Source organism: Acomys russatus, chromosome 10 (assembly GCF_903995435.1).
Source record: "Acomys russatus chromosome 10, mAcoRus1.1, whole genome shotgun sequence".
Lineage (NCBI taxonomy): Eukaryota > Metazoa > Chordata > Mammalia > Rodentia > Muridae > Acomys > Acomys russatus.
Window position 1 is genome coordinate 76,796,057 of NC_067146.1, and position 23,984 is coordinate 76,820,040.

At 37.0% G+C, this 23,984-nt stretch overlaps 1 protein-coding gene across 1 annotated transcript in view; it reads right to left on the minus strand.

The window, feature by feature from the left end:
* The window catches only part of Cntnap2 (contactin associated protein 2), a 2,113,217-nt gene that overhangs the window by 1,680,671 nt on the left and 408,562 nt on the right, over positions 1 to 23,984 (minus strand). The gene's annotated exons all lie outside the window — the stretch shown is intronic.

Genomic DNA, 23,984 nt, shown 5'->3' on the forward strand with positions numbered 1-23,984 from the left:
GTATTTCAGGTATTGTAAGCACTAGTGATTCAACAATGAATAAAATCAGAGTTGTATTTGAATCTAAATCTAAGTTCCACCAGGGAGGGCTTAAATAGCCAGAGAAAGTTATTGACAATAGTCCAAGTCTGGAATGTATTATAGAAAAGATTAAAACAATATCAGAGAAAGAAGGACCACAGGATTTCACAGAGGGAGCCAACATTTGTAAGCAATGGATAAGCAAGGAAAAGGACTTATTTGGTGGGATACTGCAGCAGAGTTGGGAAGGAAAAAAGGGAAGGAGGCAGAATTTTTTGGGTTATAGGAGAAAACCAAAATTAAATAGCACATTTCCACTAAGGAGAATAGACTACATTGGCAGCAGAGAGGAAATAGATGAATAGGAGGCCTAATAAACTCTAGAGGTTTTATTTCTGAATGATAAAAATAATGAGATATTTGGGGGAGAGGAATTACATGATCCAGCCTCTCATTAAAGACTCATCTAAGCAGCATATTGAACATTATGTGTAGGGGCAGAAACAGAAGCCAGTCAACATCAATGCAGTGTTAGGTCTGAGATAGTGGTATGGCCTATGGAGGCCCTGTAGGGTGAAAGTGCTAGTAATTTAATTTGAATGTTTTGAAAGGAAGACAATAGGACTTGTGACAGTTCGTATATGTCGCATTAAAATTAAAGTTCTGCAAATAGTTATAAAACAGTGTGGTTTTCTCCTGCCGGTCCTAGTTAAATGTGCAAAGAAATGGAGTAGGCAGGGGATGGATTCCAGGTGAACTGAGATTTGTCTAAGTAAAGGGAACAGGAAGAGAGAGGCACATACCTATGCCAGTAGGCAACGTGAGCATATGTGACCTTGTGCAGCTACAGCATGCACAGGGATGAAAGGAAGGAGATGACATGGACCATAAACAGACACCAAACGCTCAATGAAGGATTAGAGAGGATATTGCTCATAATTGTATTTTATGAGAGAATGTTTAAGAAATTACTTACTCTTCCTCCACTTATTATATGTTCCCTCAAAAAAAGTTGTAATAATAACATAATCTTTTAATCCAGTCTTTGATGAAGAGCACTGGTCTACCCATTTATTTCTATTTTTCACTAGAGCTGGAGATATAGTCAGTGGTAGAGTGCTTGTTTACTGTACAAGGACTGAGCTGAGTCACTGTTGCCACAGAACAACTAAATAAACATAGCATTTATAGAAGGGTTAGAGCTCAATTATAATAGTAGGGAGTGATCACATCATGACAGTCAAAATATTTGTGTTTATTTTTAATATGCAGGAATCACACCTTTCTCAGACTTGTAGAAAGCATGCAAAGTGAAATTAAATTTCAGAGAGATGTGACAGTGGAGCTGTACATAAAAGAACATGGAAAGTCACTATTAGGACTATTGAGTTTATACATATATATATATATATATATATATATATATATATATATATATAAAACTAATTAAGATGCATAATTGATGCACAAAAGTGTATTAAATGCATTAATTTATTAAAATGACATTGTGCACCATTATCCATTGACTTCATTTGCTCAGCAAGAACTGAGATGGCTTTCTGGAAATGTGTAGCCACAGGGTACATACTCCTGAAATTGATAGTGGACATTTTTGTTAAAGGAGGTATACCCTGTAATCCTTATAAGCATCAGCTTCAATTCTATAATTTTTGTTTATGTCCAACAACCGCAACCACAGCAGAGATGTAAATAAAGAACCAATGGTGAGCTAGACATACCTAGCAGGCTCTACCAAGAATACTTCCACAGTTGCTTACTAAAGCAAATTTCAATACTGGAGTTACTACCCCTTGTTTATCTCCTTCTAAAAGAAAATTAGATGTTATACATTATTTATTCCAGTGTCGTGGAAGGTAGTGTTTATCCAACATATCGGCATTGTTTACTGTAACTTGTCACATTATTAGCTAGTCACCTATATAAAAATAATGCTGATCTGGTGACCACTAAAATCTAGGTATACAAGGACTATGGAATTATTCATAAAATTTCATTTGGTCCTGGCAACATCATTATAAAATATGATGTCATTTTTACCCTTCCTTCTTCTTGAGGAAACAGTTATGAAGATGATCAAGTGTTGCCCCAAAGTTGCACAGATCACCAAATAATAAAGTTCGAGTGGCTGTCACCTGACCAGAGGATCTGTAACACTATGGTGTTATCATAGTAAAGAGGGAAGGTCTATGCTCATGTCTGTCCACTCATCTCTACACTCTCTCCATGTACTGATTGTGGCCAAAGTTATGTTGCTTAAAAATAACTGTCTGGGTAAATGTACTACATTTTCTTTATCCGTTCTTCAGCTGAGGGACATTTAGGTTGTTTCCAGACCCCTGGCTAGCAAGAATAAAGCTGCTATGAACATAGATGAGCAAACGTCCTTTTTGTATGGTGGAGCATCTTTAAGGTGTATGGCCAGGAGTGGAATAGCAAGGTCTTTAGGTAGCACTATTGCCAATTTTCTGAAAAAGTGCCAGATTGTTTTCCAAAGTGGGTGTACAAATTTGCACTCCAACAACCAATGGAGGAGTATTTCCCTTTATCAACATCCTTGACAGTATGTGCAGTCACTTGAGTTTTGATCTTAGCAATTCTGATAGGTACAAGATGGAATTTGTGGTTTTATTTACACACTGTACTACTATTCAGTTATCAAAAACCCAAGGTAATCTTTAGAATTGCAGGCAAATGGATGGAGGTGGAAAAGATCATCCTGAGTGAGGTAACCCAGACCCAGAAAGACACACATGGTATATACTCACTTATATGTGGATATTAGCCCAACATAGATATCCTCTGAGAGACTCCACCCAGTGGAGGGATTGTGACAGATACTGGGACTTGCAGTAGGACTCTGGGTGGATCTCTAAGAGAGGTTTATGGAAGAGTTGGGGGATGGAAAGAATTGGAGTGGTCAGGAACTCCACAAGGAGACCATCAAGTCAGGTGGATATGGAACCAAGGGGCCTGCACAAACTGATACACCAACCAAGGACATTGCAAGTATAGAACCGAGAATTTCTGTTCAGATGTAGGTGATGGACAGCTCATTCTCCATATTGGGAAGTAGTGGGGGTAGCAGGGACTGCCTCTGACAGGAACTCTGGTGCCAGCGATTTGATCACTGCCTTGGTAGAGCAGCCTTTTAAGCACACAGAGGAAAGAGATGCAGGCTATCCTGATGAGACTTGATAGGCTGTAGTCAGGCAGTGGTAGAGGAGGACCCCTCCCGTCAGAAGTCTAGGGCAGGGGAATAAGGCAAAAGATAGAGAAAGGGTGGGAAAGGGAAGATAGGAGCCAGAAGTAATAATCCAGATATAATGTGAATAAATTATAATAAATAATTTTTAAAAACTTTCTGGGTTGTAACACACTGCAGCAGTATTTAAACAAAGCAATGGGCCCTGCCTCTCATTTCAAGCATCTAGATATTTCCTGTAGTCATAATGCTTGTGACTGAAGAATGCTCTTTCTTAGCACTCATTCTCTGCTTCTGTGTCTTTCTTTGTTGTTTTCTCCTTATCACACTCTTTGCTACTTAAACAGGAATTATGCATCCTGGCATCCTTGTAGCATTTGTGGCACCTCAGATCATCATAAATTGGATGGATTTTCCTTATCATTTACCCATTGTACATTGTATATGCCTTGCAAAGGATTTTAGCCACTGTTATATATGATAATTCTATATTCTTATTCTAGTAACCTGACACATGGTATGTGCTTTGGAGGGATGTTCATTCTGGCTCATGGTCCTGAGCAGAGGACATTGCCTGCTACTTAACCGGTTAACAATTCAAAGTATATCTAAAATAATCCATTGACAAATGTCCCTGAGACAGGACTGATTGATAAGTGGTTGTTGAGGGCTATATTTGGGGTACAAGGCCTACATCACCTTGGAATAATTTAAAGTGATAACTATACGTCAATATCTAATAGAACTAAGAAAGTCATTTCTTCAGGAATAGCCATGGCAACCAGGTTAGAGACTATGCTAGACACAGAACCAATGATCACACTTGTATACCAAAAGAAGAAGCATCTTTACCATCAGGCAACAACATTGTAACATTTTATATATTTAAGGGAGCTAGGTTTACTAAGCAAGCCCTCCAGGATCTAGTTTGTATTAAAGTTACAGGTGTTTCCTAGCAGGCATTTTGAATATAAGTGGGTTTTTAATTTAATTTAATTAAAAGATACTTACATGTTTTCATCCCACCTATTCATTTCATTCTCTGCTGCCCTCACAAATTTATAGCCTCCTCCCCTTTAACCATGGAAGTGGACAAACATTAACCTACAAGTTGCTCATTCTCTTAAGTGCTGCAAATATATATGTTCCTTTTTTTTTTTCCTAAGGCAAGCCGCTTGGTAGTTTCACCTACTCTGTACTCTGTAATTAATCTTTCTTGACAAAAGCAGGATGGATTGTATAAGATACTGTGGTTGTTTGAATAAGAATGATGTCTATAGGAACATATATTTGAATGCTTAATCTTCAGGGAATGGTACCATTTAAGAGGCATTAGAAGGACTAGAAGGTGTGAACTTTTTGGAGGAAGTACGTCACACGGTATGGGCTCTGAGGTTTTAAATGCCCACGTCTTGTTTGTCAAAAATCAAGTCATCAAAAGTGTGAATTCATTTCTGGGTCTTCTACTCGATTCCATTATTCATAATAGCCAGAGCCTGGAAACGGCCTAAATGTCCCTCAGTTGAAGAATGGATAAAGACACTGTGGCACATTTACACTATGGAATACTACTCAGCTATTAAAAACAAGGAAATTCCGAAATTTGTGAACAAATGGATCGGACTAGAAATGATCATAATGAGTGAGTTAACCCAGAAGCAGAAAGACTCACATGGTATATACTCACATATATTTGGGCACTAGCCCCAAATGTATGTCTCATGGCAGTCTTCACTTACCAGGAGATTGGGATAGATATGAGGACATTCTACTGAGACTCTAGGTAAGATAGATATAGGAGACGGGGAAATAGAAGGACCCAGAGGGTCCTAGAAACCTACAAGAAAAACATCGTGATGGGTGGATCAGGGCCCAGAAGGGTCTGCTCAAACTATTGCACTAACCAAGGACAATACAATAGTAAACATCGAACTCCTACTCTGATCTACCCAATAGACAGGATATTCTCCATAGTTATGTGGAGAGTGGGGACTGATTCTGACATGAACTCTCGTGCTCCATATTTGACCACCTCCCCTTGGTGGGGAGGCCTGGTTGCACTCAAAGAAAGAATAAACAGGATACCAAGATGAGACTTGATAGCCTATGACCATGTAGTGGGGAAGGAGGTCCCCCTTGGTCTTAAGCCCATGTTAGGCTAAGTCCTTCCCTCCCTCCTTCTGTCCCTCCCTTCCTCCCTCCCTCCCTCCCTCCCTCCCTCCCTCTTTCCCTCCCTCCCTCTCTATCTCGCCTCCCACCTCTCTCTCCCTCCCTCTCTCTTCCTCTCTCCCTCTCTCTTCCTCCCTCCCTCTCTCTTCCCTTCTTCTCTTGCTCCTTTTTTACCCCCTCCCTCCCTCTTCTCCATAGGTCTCTGCCTGAAGATCAGGTTGTAACTCTCAACTGCTTCTCCATCACTATGCCCGCCTACATGCCACTATAACACCAGCCACGATAATAATGGACTAAACCTATGAAACTGTAAATAAGGGCCCAAATAAGTGTTTTCTCTAATAAGAGTTGCCTTGGTCATGGTATCTTTTCACAGTAATAGATACTTAGACAGATGCTTAAATCTATGAAGCTTTTTTTAAAAGCTCAATTTGGTTTGTGGATTATTTAGACTTAGCCCAATCTTTCTTAAATTTCATTATCTTCTCTTAAAGAATGCTATTCTACAATACCTTTGCTGTTTACTCAGACTATGGCATGTCTGTGCCTGTATGTGTTCTTATGTGTCCTTTTCAAATATTTATAAAATTACTGATTATTATTTTGTTAAATAGTTATCTTGAGATACCTTATAATCATACCTATATAATAAAAATATGAAATATTTAACTCATACTTAATAATCTGTGATAATTACACAAAAGACTCATCCTATTGAAATGTTTTGGAGGTCACAGAGAAAGACTCCATTTACTGTGCTTTCTGGCCTATTATCATAGAAATTAGAATTATAAGAAAGAGCCTGGAATGGTTGTGCATGCCTGTAATCCCAGCAAGAAAAGATATAAGGCAATTATTTCATTTGTTCTTTCATTTCATTAATATTTAAAATTTCAAACAAAAACTTTGTATCAGGATTCTTTAAGGGCAATTAATTGTTATCAATACCATAAATAAACACATATAATGCTTTATACACACACTGTGTTATATCTTTCTCTCTCTTTCCCCCTCTCTCTCACTCTGTGTGTGTGTGTGTGTGTGTGTGTGTGTGTGTGTGTGTGTGTGTGTGTGTGTTAGGTTTTACTCTCACATAGAGGCCTTTAACTTATACACAATACTATAGTTTGATTCCATGGCAGAGCTGATGGCCAGGTTTTCAGAACCATGCATCTGATGGCTCGGCAGGGTCTGTGCTCTTGGTCTCTAGACATCTCATGAAAAGGTTTCTCTATGCATACCATATTGCAGCTTTTCACTGAACTAGCAAGATTATACAGGTTAATAAAAGATATTTTGTGGAAGGTTATAAACTATTCTATAAAATGTGATGTTAGCAGTGAAAATAAAATTAGGTAATGGGTACAGCATACATTACAACTAACCTTACAGAGAAAAGCCAACAGAAATACAGTGAAAGGCTTTGGTGTTGCTGGCAGTTCCTATAAGAAAGTATGATTCTCATGAATCTCACAAAGCCTGGAAGATTAGCACTGAGCACAGACTGATGCATCAAGGCTTATGTTAATTAGAGTGCCTTGCATTGTACAAGCTCTTTCAAAAAGGAAGGAATTAAAAATCTTATTAGGGTAATTTTGGGCTCATATTTGTCTAAAAAGCAAATCATATTTTGTTTATCATTTTATGTGATGTATGTGTTTCTTCTGAGTTTGTGTACACCATGTATATGTGGAGGCCCGAGCAGTCGGGGGACTTCAGATTCTGTTAAACTGGTATTACAGGGAGTTAAAAATTGCCTGAAGTGAGTACTGGAAACGGTCCCTGAGTCCACTAGAACAGTGAGCACTCTTAACCACTAAGCCATTACTAAAGGCTCTAAAAAATCCTATTTTCACAAGAATAATGCAAATGTTTTTAAAGCATTTACTTTTAAATATAATTGTTCAACAGAACACATACATTGGGTGGTTAATAATCAGTCATTGTGCTTGCAGTTTGAAGTTCTAAGGTCACACAGTGAAAATCTAGTATTTCCCTACTTTTCTTTGGATGCTATCAGCCCTGATACTACCAAAGATAATGGACCGACAGGTGTCACATTTGCCTCCTACAGCCTAAGTGTATACATGCAGCTTCTTATTGACAATAGTCATCACTGAACACCACAATTCTTTATTTGCTGTACATATTTCTAGCTGCCGTCAGATCTTTGGTTGGAAAAGGCTGACTTATTACGTGTCCAAATGATGGCATCACTTTAAAATTTTAAATTAATGCTCTGATAATAAAAAATAAAGTTTGTGCTTGAGCTGGAAATGTGAATATCAGCGATCATTAGAGTTGAAGGCAGGGTCTAAAGTGTCTGTGAGGTAACTGTTGCTGTGCTGAGATGGATTTTCCAGTGTTGATGCCCTGGACATATACACAACATCACACACACACACACACACACGGACATATACACTCACACACATCATACACAGAGACCTACACTCATACACACATAGACTCACATATCACACACATAGACAACAGACGCACACATATCACATACACACACATCGACAATAGACACACACCTTGCCTTGCTTTTACTGAAATAGAAGGCGATGATATTTGATCTCCTGCGATGAGGAGGTTTCGAGGAAGTATGGAATATAAATATGTGAACCAGCAGTTATTATTTGCTAAGTTCATCACTCATTCTCAACTCTGAATTCCTTCAATAATTTGGTGTTAGTTGATGAAGACTGTATGAAAAAACATTTCTTTTTGTTTTGGAGATAAACACCATTTTTAGCTTAATAAAAAAGTCCTTCACTTTGACTGGACTTACAGCTCCATAAAACCATTAAGAGCTGAACATATTAAAATTCCAAGCTATATTTAATAAACCTAACCTACTTAACAACTTAGTCTAAACTCTCCAGAAAAGGGCAAGGCATGGGCTGTCGACCTCAGGCATATAGAAACTGTGGCTCACTGATGCCCAGCATCACAAGATAGAATTGCCCCACGTGTCACGAAACACACACACACATTTGAAGTAGCTTGTGTATTAGCTTATGGAACAGCTGCATGATATAGGAGGTCATTGGAAGGATTTTCCCTAGAATTTTCACGATTTCTTTTGACGACATATTCTTTAGTAGTACTGTTTGAAAAATCTTAAACAGAGTCACCATAAATTAGGGGTGTCTGTGTGTTTTAAATCATTGGCACAACTTTCTGATATTACTGTTACATTGTACTAACCTCACACACCAAAAACAGTGATAAAAGTCTACAGAAAAGATACTAATAAGGGGCCTGAATCTATAGGGCTTCTTTACCTTATGCACAAGTTGGTATTTGATAAGTTAGGCTTTCGTTTTGTCCTCATATTTTGATGTGAAATACTAGACTCAAATAGGAACTTAGGGATATAATTTAGATAGCTGATAAATCCACTATCTATTCCCAGTTAATTTTTATTTATTCTACAGGATTCATATATATGTACAGTTTATAAATATGGTATCTCACTTTGCAGACTAGCATTGTATTCACAAATGTCTACTTGCCTCTGCCTCCCAAGTTTTGGGATTAAACACATGTGCCACCACAGCCTGATTGGCTCTTTTATTTAGACCGTGTGTCGAGGGATGCATACCCAACTCCTAAATACAACCACCATTCTGATTATACAAAGAGCAACATAAACTTTACAGTAATTAGTGAAAAGGCTTATATCCTGATGACCTTTCCTTAGCTGAAAAAAATCTCTTCAAGATGAACACATTATTTAAGTCAGGCAGCTGAGATACAGGAGAGTTTTAGGTCAGAGCTGAGATCTGAGCATGAGGAGCCTCTGCTCTATCACCAGTATGTTTATAGGAGTCAACATCTTTCAACCTGGGCATGCTGTGGTGTGAGGATCAGGGACCATCTTTCTGTGACTACCATCTTGAAGAACCCAAGAAAACAGAAGGAGCTGGGCATGGAAAGTGCTCAGAGCAATGGAAGCTGGGCTGATTATCTAGAGGACAATCGTTTTCTAGGTAATCACCCAAAGTGTGTACACAAATCAATTGCCTGAGAATTTACTTCATTAAGTCTTCTCTTACTTGCAGCTGAAGGCATCTTTCTGATAGCTCTATTATGTGCCATACAATCGATTAGTGTTGTCTACCTTAATTCCTAGTTCAACCTAATGAGGTTGATTATCCACTTCATTATTCACATTTTACTGATAAACAAACTGAAGCTTTGGGCATTAAATTAGATCATCAGAGTAAGACAGAAGGACACTCTGCTTAAGTGTCTTCATCTCCTCTACTCTAAATCCTGTGAGATTAAACTACTTTACTTTGAAACCTCTGATAGCAGTACCTGACAAATTCTTTAAATGCTTTGGTATCAGTGTTTTTCGTGGTTACTTTTAAAATTGACTTACATATAAATGTGGAAGATGGGCACCCAGAGTCTGCAATAATGCTGAACGGTTAATCTAGATTAATAACCCATATATAGGTAAATACATAGTAGTCATGCCCTCTCTACAAAAAAAATGTGGTATTTAAATATACACTCACAAAAGAGAGGTTTCAATCCCAAATTGCCATTGAAAAGTTGCTCCTTTGTACCAGAACGTTATGTAATTTTGAATAAATTTAGCTCATGATTTCTTGAGGGCATTAGTCTAAATTTAATTCCTGAGGTTTGTGCCATGTATAACAGAAGCAGTCATGAGCAAAACGAAAGGGATGAAGTCATTCAAGAGCAATGAAATAAGAAATTGATCTTCTGCGTATGACTCTATCCTCAACAATGGAATATTATTGTAATAAAAATGCTCCAGATTGGACTTGGACTCTTAATGTTTATGAAAATTTACAAAATTATCTGGTTTTCAAGTGCTTTTATAACATATTTATGCTCTTTCAGTTTCTCTCATTTGTTTTAAAAAATTACCACTGCCACGTTTTCAACAGTACCATAGACACTTTGTGAACCACCTTTCCTCTGGCCATATATAACCTCTACACTAATTTTGTATTTCTCCTGCAATGGACCTTCTTCCAGCTTCACCCTTCCTCTGACTGCAAACATTTCCCCTTTACCACAGCAGACTTTGGAAACAGACTTCACTGTGGCCAGCGGATGTATTTGTCCATCCCTGACGTATTCATCTTCTATATGTGACTTAAGTCTTTCAGGAGATATTCTCCTTCCTTCAGCTCTAGGATCATATACCTCAAAGGTTTCTCCTGGCTGCTTCCAGTCAGTTTGAATCCCTAGAATTTTCTGTTTGTCAATTTTTCTGTGTCATGTCCCCAAAGATGTGGCCTGTATTTTCTTTACATCTCATTTGATACTTGCCACTGGAGTAGCGTTTTTTTGTTCTTGACAAGCTTAAGGTATGATCTGCATGTTAAAGATTCAGTCACCATGTGCTTTTTACTTTAGTAACTTTCTTCAATTTAATGATATTGAAAAAATCCATAGAGGGACAAAAAATGACATAACATGGTATTATCCAATGGTCTAGTTTTGAGTGTTGTACATATATACATATACTTTAGAATATTCATATATATATATATATATATATATATATATATATACTGTATGTGTATATATATATCCCTTAAAACTATACTGTTGGATAACATCATGGTGTGTGTGTATATTCATATATACACACACATATATATACATATATATACACATACATGTGTGTGTGTGGAGAGAGACAGAGAGAGAGAGAGAGAGAGAGAGAGAGAGAGAGAGAGAGAGAGAGGAGCAAGAGGAAGAGGAGAAGGAGAGAGTGAAGATATATGTAGAAATAATAATAATAGTAAAAGTTTAAAAGGAGAGACATTTATTTGGTTTGTAGAGAGACTCAAAGTCTATTATATACTATTTTCTGGTAGAGTTTTATATGTGAAATCCTATGACCAAATTTCAGAGTTTCTCATCATCTGCTTCCTGTGTTTCAAGGAAAAGTCCTAGGTAACAACTTCTCAGGATTTCTTTATTCTTGATAAGGCATATTGGAGCTGTGCATTTGAGAGAAGTCACAATCACAAATCAGTCCCTGCAGTTTCAAGTGTCTGCCCTTGTGACTTTCAAAACGAGTGTTATGTGTAAATCACTGTTTATTTTCTCTCTCAATGGCCTCATAATATTCACAGTACATCTCCTGTGATCTGCAGTTACAGCATTGTCTGTAATGATAGCTTGTGACTTTGGGGTGACTCCCAAGGCTACTCAAAGAGAACTTAAATGATTATATAACTTTTATTTTAAGTCAGATCATGCTCATGTGTCCTGTAGAGAAAATAATATTAGTCAGAGTTTTCTGAATGAGCAGAGCTGATAGAATGTTGATATAATTATGAATGGAGATGTATTATCCTGGTTTCATATCAGAGAATCCAAAGGATTCCAACACCTGTCTTCATGCTACAGAGCCAGGTGACCCAGTAGATGCTCAATTTAAGATGGAGCTAAATAATGTGCAGTTATTCTGGCAAAATGCATCACATGATTTTGATTCTGCAAATGAAATATGAAACTAAAAATTCTGAAAAGATTTTCCCAGTGAACTGCTACTAACTTAGAACTATTTCATACATTAATACACTAGCTAAGCTAAGCATCAACAATTTTGTCTCCAAAAATAACAGAACATCAACCATCCTGAGCTGCTAAGTGTTTTTGAAAATATACCTTTGCCGGCTTAGTAATTTGCCATCTTAAAAATGCTGCCTTGGTTATACCTACAATCACAGATTGTTAAGTGGTATTTAAATTTGAGAAACATGATGTCAGTGTTTTTAGTAGCTAAGTAGTATTCCATTGAATCCACTGAGAAGGGGAAGGAAAATAGATTTCAGGTTGAATAGAGGGACCAAGAAGGGTGGGAGGGAGAAGGAGGGAAATAGGAGGAATCAAGTCGAGGGAAAACAGAGGGAGGGAGAATTGGAATCAGTGGAGGAACATCTCTAGGATGAGCTAGAAGCCTAGGACAATGGAAACTCCCAGGAATCTACGAGCATGAACCGAGAAATAGGGCATATGGAACCTCAAAGGGCCGCCTCCTACTAAAGACTATCATTGGAGGGCTGGGGACACTAACCCAGCCACGAAACCTGATTCACACTTTTTCAAGCCTATCAGATGTGCAGGGATAAAGAAGAAGAATGGCCAATTAACGACTAGCTCAACTTGAAAGCCACACTGTAAGATAGAGCACACCCTGACACTATTAATGGTATTCTGCTGTACTTGCAGACAGGAGCCTAGAATAACTGTCATCTGAGAGGCTTCACCCAGCAGCGGGTGAACCCAGATGCAGGGCCCCATAGGATTGAGGAATCCTATAGAAGAAGGGGAGAGAGGATCAAAGGAGACAGAGGAGTCAAGGACACCATAAGAAAAAAACCCTGTAGAATCAACTAATCTGTGCACATAAGAACTTATAGAAGGTGAATCACAAACCAGAGAGCATGCATGGGAGGAACCTAAGCCACTGACACATGTAACAGATGTGTAGCTTTCCCTTCATGTGGGACCCCTAACATCAGGAGCAGGGGAAGTCTGACTTTGTTGCCTTGTCTAGCATCAGTAGAAAAATATGCACCTAGTCTTACTGCAACTTGATATCTCAACATGGGCTGATATTCATTGGATGCTTCATTGCCCTTCTCTGAGGAGAAAGGGAGGGGGAATGGGAGGAGGCAACCTGAGAGGAGGCATTGGGAAAAGAAGAGTGAGCGTAAGCTCTGATAGGGATGTGAAGTTAGTTAGTTAGTTAGTTAGTTAGTTAGTTAGTTAGTTAGTTAGTTAGTTAGTTAATAAAAAAATAAATTTGAGAAACAGGATGAGAAAGAGGCTTGGGAGGGTAGGTGTGTGTAGGGCAGTCTGAAATGCTGGACCAATCGGGATTAAGAGCTTTCTTAGAAGCTGTCCTGGGAGCTGTCCTGTTCTAATGAGGCACAGCAACTGAAGCACTTGGTGATGGAACAGGAAGGATGCAGGGTGTGTCTCTGATGGGGATGAGAACAAGACAGTTTAGTTAAGCTTAGCTGTTCATGGGTTAAGATGATTTTTGATCTAGGTAGATGTTTTAAGTTGATAATGACAAGATATGATTGATATGGTTTTTCATTCAGAATCTTAGACTCACAAGATAGGAAAGACGTTTTCTTCAAGGCTGCCAAATATAAATAGCCAAAACACTATAAATGTAACATATATAACTCCTGATTGTTTTGTGGTTCTTCTTGTTGTAGTTTATTGTATATATGTGTAATAATATAAATGTATATGTAAAATATTTATTAAAATGTGTAAAAAATGAGAGGCCCTGTCCTTTGCCTTGTTGTCTCAATTGAGAACTATAAGGATGATGAACAATTTTCATTACAATAATTACTGTGTGTCATATAAAATTGTGTTGCCAGAAATGACATATTGTTTTTCACTAAATACCATACATCCTTTGTGATTGCCTCTTCGACTGATAGGAGAAGTTGTAATTCAACAGTTTGTGTTTGAGATAACCTTTTTGTCTTTTCCGGGAGGCAAAATGGCTCAGTGAAGACCAGCATGCATTTCCATGCCTATCTCCAGTGCTAGCAACAAGAGCCAATGTAAGGGGATGAGTTATTTGAAAGCTTAAGTTAAGGTTAACAGTCTGTTCAATTTGTGGATCTTTCTGGAAGATTTGCAAATATAACTACCCATAAAGTTAATCTCTCAGTGGGCTAGTGATTTTGCATGCAAAGACATCTGAAGTGTTTCATATTGTGGCATTCTCATTATTCAAAAGATTGTTATATGTAGATTGTTATTGTAATCAGCAAAATTTATTTTCAAAATAGCTTGTGTGTGCGTGCATGTGCATGATATGTGTGCGAATAAGTAATATTGTATCTTATCTTCACTAAAGCTGAGTGAGGAATGAGACTCTGAGGAATGGCTAAGATTTGATAGTAATAAAATATGTTTAGAAAATGTTTCAGAGAGAAGTTAAGAGAGAGAATCAGGAACTGACTGTTCCCAAGTCGAGCGCTTCAAGACCTACAGGAACTTCTCTGTTGGATCAAACACAGTGCAGTCACAGAGCGCAAATGACCTCATAGCATCATGAGTTCTGTTGCCCAGGTAATTTTATTTAGCAAGTGAATGACTAATTAAAAGTAAAACTTTCATCCCTCAATTTTAAAGATGGGCATTTCTAGAGCTTGGCCATCTCTTATACAGTTTTAAAGATTATTTAAATGGTTTTCTATATAGAAAATGATAATGGCACATATTTTGGATATAAAAATGTTTCAATTAAAGTTTTAATACTAGAATGCATTAAAAAATTTAATTCTCATGTGTTAAATGTCAGTAAGAAGCCAAAAAAACAAACAAAAAAACCCTCAAAAAATAAATTTATTGCACAAGGCACAAATTATGAGTTTTGGAGTTTTTAGTATGTGTATTTGCAATGTCAGGCTCTATGATATCCAACATTATTTTGTCTTTCTAAAATTTAGAAATCTACATTTATAATATGGAGATTTAAGAGGAATTTTCAGAGGGTGGTGCATAAAACATGTCCACTTTTGGTAAACACTCAATGGACAATAATGGAGGGAACAAAATTTGAATACATCCTAACCTTTGTCCCTCCAAAATAGCATCATGTAACTTCCAATAACCATGGTTCCCTTGCAAAGGAGTCTTAGTCAGGGCTGTGCTTTTCTGAAACAGCAGAGAAGCAGTGTGTATGTGTCTAAGAGGCACAGATGCGAGCCAAGCAACCAACACTGCATAATGAGAAATTAAATATTCAGTGCTTCAAATTTTCTCTGAACAAAATTTAATACAGAGTCACTAATTAACGCTGAGGAAGTGGTGGTTTAATTGTGGCTCCGGGCAAAGCCGTCTCACTCGATTAAGACTACACAGTTAAGATTCCAGTGATCCAGTTTACTTTCTACCACTGGGGAGATAATAACTTAAAGGTGTGAATGAACACAACTTAAAAATACTTCACAAGCATTGAAATCAGTCAATATAAATGCATCAGGTACAAATAATTGAAAGTATTAAAGTGACATGTTTCATACATAAAAGTTAAGGCTAGTCCTTAGAGAAGAACCCTGTGAGGAAGTCAATGAGGTGAAAGAATCTCACCTGGTGCCTGTGTGCCTAGTTCCTCTAATTCTATTATCAGACTATCCTTATCTCTCCTACGCAGAACTAAATTATAAGGGCAAACACACATGTGCATGTGCACGTGTGCACACACACATACACACACACACACACACACACACACACCATCACCATCCCACCACCATCAGTACCACCAGCACCATCATCATGAGCCTCCCGTCAAAAAGCAATGAGAAATAATAATATTCAATCCTAGCATGATTGTTGTATTTAAAACTTAAGTAAACTATATATGTTTTCAGTTTTACTGTGTATTTTGAATAAACTTGGGATATTATAAGTATTTTATAGGTTTATAAATTGTCTAGCTAGATAAGATAGCATGCTTCTATTGTATGTTAAAGTCAGAAATCTATCTTGTTCTTTTTATTTAATTTTGAAAGGTTCATCTTTTGCTGTTGTGCATTTCAATTTCATAAGGAAAGAGACATTTGAAAATTTAATTAGATAAAAGTAATAGTTTAAAAATCTGTATCTTAGATATATACTGATTGTCAGTATTAAGCTAAGTACGCCGTAACAGTTTAAGCTCTATGTTCTAACATTTTTAAAGCTATGTAAGTTCTTTTTAAACGAATCTAGCTCACAACGTCTGTTAGATATCTTCAGCAGTGTATATTTATGTACTTAGATAAAAATTATTTCATCTATGAAAACTTTCAATGTAGTGTCAATCTGAAATTTAATTGCAAGTTAACCAAAACAACAACAACAAAAAAGGAAAACAAACAAAAAGGCAAGTAAAAATACCAGATGGGATGCTCTTCTGATTGGTCATACTCTTCGTTTTATTTTTATTTTTTAATTTAATTTTATTAATTTATTCATAGTATATCTCACTGGTTATCCCATTCCTCTCTCCCTCCCATTTTCTCCTTATTCCCTCCCCTATGACTGTTCCTGAGGGGGATTTCCTCCCCCTGTATATGCTCATAGGGTATCTAGTCTCTTCTTGGTAGCCTGCTATCCTTTCCCTGAGTGCCACCAGGTCTCCCCATCCAGGAGACAGGGCCAAATATGAAGCACCAGAGTATGTGTGAAAGTCAGACCCCACTCTCCACTCAACGGCGGAGAATGTCCTGTCTATTGGCTAGATATGGGCACGGGTTTGAAGTTTACTGCCTGTATTTTCCTTGGTTGGTGCCATAGTTTGAATGGGACCCCTGGGCCCAAATCTGCCTTAGTGCACCAGTTTTGTTTAATAAGAAAAGGAGGGGATACAAAGAAGATTCAAGAATGCCTGTGCTAACTACACCTATTCTTAACCCAAGAACATTAAAACGAAGAGTATAAGAAATAGAGGGAGCATACTCTTCATTTTAATGTTCTTGGGTTAAGGAATAGCTGTAATTAGCACAGGCATTCTTGAATCTTCTTTGTATCCCTTCCTTTACTTATTAAGCAAAACTGGTGCCCTAAGAAATATCAATTTGTTTAAATGGATGTATTCAACTAGTGTCAGTTGTCAATTTGGATGGAAGACAATGATATTTATTCCTACACATATCAAATACAAAAATCAAGGGTTACAGGAAACCAACATGCTTTTGGAGATGAAGAGGAACCAGATACCGAGAAGGAATGTTCTGGCCAGGAAGAGGCTGGGGCACACTATGCTACATTTGTGTCCACACCTCCACAAGTGGGTTCTTCCCCACTGGCCCCACCAAGACCTTGTACCTTGTAGAATTATATTAATTATATGGTGCAAATTTCAACTACAGAGAGGAATTTATTCACAAAGAGGGTTTAGCCAGACATGACAATTTATACTTTTAACCTCAGCTCTTGGAATGCAAGACAGGAGGATAGAAAGCTGAAGGCCAGTCTGTGTGACTTTGTGAATTCAAGACATTCCAGGGGACACAACAAAACACTGGCTCAAAAAAATAAAGAATAAAAGAAGTATTAATGTAATCTGATAGGGACACATCTCCCTTCAAATGTCATTTGAATTTCAAAATTATTACTTTCTATAGTCTGTTAAATAAAGTCAGAAAGACAAACAACCCTCCTCCAAATGAGAAACAGTGAATCTTATCACTTGTTATGAATTACCTACATATAGGTCTGCTCTGGTTCCTTTCTATAACTTAAGAAGGGCACAGACCCAGTTGCAATGCATAGTTCTTCATTGCTATGATCTCTCCTGAAAATTATCAGACAATTTTTATTGCTTTTAAGCCATATATGAGCACATCAACTACTGTTAGAAGCTTTTCATTTGTGTACAAAATATGCTGCCTCCTTGAACACCAATTAATCTATGTCTTCACTTTCTCTGTACTCTCTTACCTAACCCCTCCCTTGCTTATTATCTGTAAGCCTATTCATTCGGCATGCTGAATTAAACTTTGTCCTTCCATCATGACATCCTTGACTAGAGTGAAGTTCAGAGATCTAAGCACTCAAAATCAAAGTTTGAACCCTTTCAATTACAAATATAGAACCTAGTATACATATGACCAATTTTATCAATGATGAAATAGTTTGACTTTCTTCAATTTGTCACCCAAGATAATTTTTTCTTCTTTATCAAATGCCACTTTGTCCCTTCATAGTTGATGTACTCTCTCTTGTCACCTTAGATACGCCTCTTATGCTATACTTATGAGGTGTATGTCCTGCTCTCATAATGCTCCTCTGAGTTTTTATATCAATAAATTGGGTTCCAAGAAATAAAATAAAATGCATAGTTTCATCCATTTACATGTGCATTTTATACTTTCATTTTTCATCACATCTGAAAATAAATTAGGGTGTGTATATATAATGCATCTTCATTATATCTTCATCAAGTGATGGACATCTTGGTTGTTTCACATTCTTAGATAGAGCAGCAATGAGTCTGTATGTGCAAGTGTTTCTGTAGTATGGTTCCAGTTTCGTTGGGTGTATGTTCAGGAGTTGTATGGCTGAGAAACATGGTGGATCTGTTTGTACTGTTTTGAGAAGCCGACTGAGTAATTTCTAAAGTGGCTACACTGGTGCATATTCTTAGCAGAAGTATAAAAATACTCCCCATGAATACCAGCCATTGCTGTCATTTGCTAAATTGATGATGGCCATTCTAACTGGAGAGAAATCTTGAGATGTTGCATGTTTTCTATCGTATTTAGATCCTAGTCTGGTCCTTTTGGATTGTGTGTTTAATATGGAGTACCTCCAGATACTAGAAAGATAAAAATAGACTTTCTTGAGAGAGGGGAAATATTACATGAATAAAATGAGGCTGGAGGGAGTAATATTGGACGTAGAAATTCTCAACAATGAGAGGGATAGGAGATGAGGGATAGAGTGTGGAGAGAGTTAACCAAAATTAAGGGTCCATGAAAAAGCCATGTAGCAATTTACTATATTGTTTCAGAAAGAGAGAGAGACAGAGAGAGCGAGAGAGAGAGAGAGACAGAAAGAGAGAGAGAGACACACACACAGAGAGAGAGAGAGAGAGAGAGAGAGAGAGAGAGAGAGAGAGAGAGAGAGAATTGGAAGGCAGATATGCTAATCTGCTAGAAAATCCTTGTCTTATAAGTAGTGGGTCAGTACATAAACCACTGAAGCCAAGTATATAATTTTTCTTATAGGTTACTTTGATCAGGATAGCCCCAGGAATCCCCTAAAACAGTATAAGCTGCTGTGATTTTTCTTGATTGCCAACTTCAACTAGATGTTACTATTCTGTAGCTGAAAACACTACACACTTTGGCTGCAAGATACTGACAAATCAAGCTCAAACTGAGCTTGAAGTTTCCTCATTCATGGCCATCTTTCTTAGTGCCAGATAACACTCTCCAGCTGCTCAGGGTAGAAAGGCATCAACAGTCCAAACCAGCTGTAAATTCTATGAACCAAAATGCCAAATAGCCAGGCAACATGAGTCCACTGGTGCAATTTTGGCATGATTGTTGTGAAGGTAACCAACTGCTTCTTATTAGGTTGGAGACCTGTTACACAAGAGGGGATCAATTGTCAAGGAGATAAAACATCCATGGTTGAGGAGGTCTTGGCCCCAGAAGAAGCCTATTAGACAAATTGACACATATTTGAGCTGCTTCCTGTTTATACACAGAGACAAAGATTACCTTCAGCCCTCATCAGAGAAATTTCTCCATGCTGGCAAGAAAAGCAGCTATAATGACTCATGTTTAGGCAGAACACTGGTGATAAAGAGTAATTGAACACGCTACCATAGCCAAGATATTTATACCACCCCTTTAACGCTTAGAAAACACTATAGGAGTAGAGGTGGGAAGAATCTAAGATCCAAAAGATAGGGAGAAAGGCTACAAAAAGGTCCAGCTCAAGTAAGATGTAACTGTGGAAATCATAGGCTCACTGTAGCTTCTGGTACTGTACGGATGCAGTTATGTATGGATGTGGAAAGTGCTCACAAGGCTGCACCGCTACCAGTGAGCTACTGACATCTAAGATAACAGATTCTGGGAGAGGAGGTGGCATCATCTCTAATGCATATTCATTGTTGAGCCTACTAAGCTCTAGTTCCTAGTTCCAAATCATGGTTACATAGATAGCACTAAGTAAACTCTGTGAGACACAAAACATACCAGAAAGTCATGAATTTAAGAAAGAGATTTACAGAATATAAAGGACTATAACTGTAGGCTGGAGAGGAAAGAAGGTGATAAGGGGAATATAATAAAATATGTATCTATGTATATATATCTATGTAATATATCTATGTATATATATATATATCTGTCATCTATATAAAGGTGTATCCTTTTGTTTTCCTCATTAAAAAGAAAAAGATAAAATGAGGAGGAAAAAAGCCTGCCAAATAATCTTGAGACGGAGGTAAGATTAATGATGGTCTGCTTGGCTACCATGCTCAAACTCCTGGCCTTCACCACCAGTAAAAAGAGAGGTCAGGGAGATAAAGGGAGGTAGAAAGTGAGAGAAAAAAGAGAGAAAGGAAAGGAAAAGGAACAGAGAGCAAATACTGAAAGCACAGAGATACAGAAACACACAGACTGAGGCACCACTTGAAGCTACTCAAGAATACCCTCACTGTGCTTACATAGCTGCAGTCAGCCCAGCTTTAGACATTTGTATCAAGTTATTTGACCCCAAAGCCTTGGAAGGCAGTTTCTACTTTGTTCTATTGCAAGTTGAATTCACAAAAATATCCAAACCTTCTCCTATGCATTTGTAACTGATTCTAAGAGTGTTCCATGTTATCGCAAGCTGACCAACATAACTGAACACTATTCTCACAGTACTTTGGAACTCATAACCATGGCTCTTCCAGACTGGAATTGTGCTTTAGGTCACAGATTGACAAGCAGGGCTCCAGTACCCACCCTGTACTGGATAGCTTTGTATAGTCATTATGCAAGACTGTGAAGTTTGCATCTATATACTGTAATCGCTGCTTACATTTAGAAAGACCACTCACAGGGATAGATCTTAGACATTGTTTTTGTTCAAACTGGTACTTTTGAATAACTTTTTTACATAGACAAAAAGTTTATTTAGTAATTTACCTCTTCCACCAACTAATCTATACACATATTACAAGAAATTTCTAACCTAGTAAATATTTTTTTATCTTCTATTAACTATTCTTTTTCCTATTTTTTAACCTATTAGTTTCTGTTGGCACTTACTCCTTTCATTCTAATAATGCTTTTTTTTAGATATTGATGATTTGCCTCCAAAGTCATACATATAATAGGAAAAAATTTACATCTAAGAAAGTTACAGATAATTGTCATACATTTATGTTATATTTGGTTACTTTGTTTTTTATCATACAGTTTTATTTCGGATGCTGACATTACCTAGTACTCTAAAAATTGTATTGAAGTTCTTTGTTTTTCAGTACTGTGTTCCAGTCACTTCATCCTTCTAGTCATGGGTTCAGTGGGCTTTCCAGAGTCCTGGCAAGTGCCTTCACTCTGTCATTAGTTGAATGATGGTTTCCTCAGTTCAAATTCATGTTTTGCAATTATAGTACAAGATCATTTAGCCCATTAAGCACAGACAACTGCACAAAATGAATTATTTTTTTGATTCCAACACGAATACCTCTTCTGAAATTACAGAAGGAAAGGATGGAACAGTGACCATCACTCAATGGGGCACTTCTCCAGTGTAAAACCTTCATCAGGGATTATCAGAGCCTTTTTCTCTGGATTGTACCAATGATCCCTTCAAATAAACAAACCACAAACAAGTAGGCAAGTAAAAAGCAGGTGTTTTGCTCAAAGAGATCTGGGAAATACTATGTTAATAAAGCAAACAATTTCTCAGGATTCTTTGGGGTGTCATTAAATCAAATTACAAAAATGTGAACTTCATTCCAAGAATTGTTTAAGATACCAAAATGGGTGTTTTTATATTCAGACATACACACACACACAACACACACACACACACACACACACACACACACATTTATTTTAATCACATTAACTATGGACTACAAGTTTAACTGAGAACACTGTGGAAGAATATCCCATTAAATAACTTAGTTTCTAGAGATCTTTATGTAGGACATTTAGAAAATTGCTAATGCATCTTTTAGTTTAGATGAAAAGCTCAGGAACTATAAAAAGCAGTATATAGAACAGAACTGAATAAAGATTATGGTCAATTCTCTAAATCTGACCTCTCTAACAGAGATCAAAACTATGTTTTCTAAGTTTCATTTACTTTAAGTTAAATTCTTTTTAATTACAGGACATGAAACACAAGAATCAGTATGCAAAGTCCCCTTCATCACATGACATTCAGCTACACATGACCTTCCTAACCAATCACGTCTATCAAGAGATACTGATGGCATGAAAAGGCATCTACTCTTTCAGTGACATTTTCAGTGAAGGCAAAGAAACTTTTACTCAACTTTTAGGAGCATTTATTTCTAAATAGAACAATTGTTTTCTTCCCCTCCCATTTTAAGGGGTTTGAAAACAATGTTCTATTAGATATATTAGATAACATATTAGATTACATATTGGGAGAATATTTGATTAACTGTAAACTTCATCTGAGGACAGCACACTCAGTTCACAGTACAGAGGAAATCCCATTAGGAATCTTCCCATCACATTTGCTTCTGTTCCTGCAGCTTATGTAATATGTACCAACTGTCTTATTTTGAGCACAACATGAACAGAATCTTCCTCAAAGAACAACACAATTTTTGAATCTGAGCAGAGTCCTCAATAGTCAGAAGGTCTCTTCTGGATGCTAGAAAATATCTCCTTCTTTATTACACACAGAAGATGACCATCTATTAGTAAAAATGAATTTTTGTAACATATAGAACATGGCATTATGCTTGAGTAGTTGAAATCTAAGCATATTCATATTAATTGATGATGAGCCAGACAATTTTTTTGTTTTGTAACTATATTCTTATTGATTTGAATAACTTTTCATTTTCTATTTAAATTAACCTTTGTATCCAAATGTTTAAATGGCAATATATTTTGTGAATAAGTTTAATGCAATCCTAATAGACCAAGAAGAACATTTTGCTAATTTTATTATTAAAGAATAGGTCCATCATTTTTATGATGGTGGGACAACATGCAGATTCTAGAGATAACTTTATTCTAAACCTGCATCCTAAGTGGGAATTTGATTTTACTTTTACTTTTCAAGTCCTCAAATATGAACAGGAAAATAATGAATGTGCCAATATGTTATGAACTCATCACTTATTATTGAACTGAAATTTAGTTTTCCATCAGTTTCTGGTTCCTGTTAAAATATTTAGGTCTTTAGACATGGCTACTCAGTATTGTACTCGCAGTGACTTGGAGTCAGGAGCATATCAAGTCCAAAGGTCTCCCTGACATATAGTGTGAGTTCAAGGTCAGCCTGAGAAAGTAAGTGAGGCCCTGTTTCAAAATCCAAAGTAATGATGGTCTGGGCATAGTACTCAGCAATAGAATGCTTATGCAACATGTAATGGCCCTCAGTTGAACCCTAGTGCTGTTGAAGAATCATCATTACAGTGGCCCAAATAATAACATTAAAGTATTTCAGATCCAGTATTAATTATATATCTCTCTGCAGAAAATAATTTATTAAAATATTATATTCATGTGTTCGTAAAGATGAAGCTGTGTCTTCTCAAATATTTTACACTAAAATGTGAAATAATGAAAATAAATCAAAAGAGATTATTTTAAAATGGCTATGTGTTGTATCCTGTTCCATGAGACAGTTATCTATCACATTATCCAGCACTAGATAGTTGATTATTTTGAAAAATCAAGGAAGAAAAAAATAAAGATATGTGTGGTGTTTCCATCCCACAGTGGAAATGCCCTCTTCCATAATGAGGCAAACCTATGAACTAGCATTGTACTAACGGAACAAGGAAAACTCAGAGAGCACATTTATTGTCCTTGTGAGT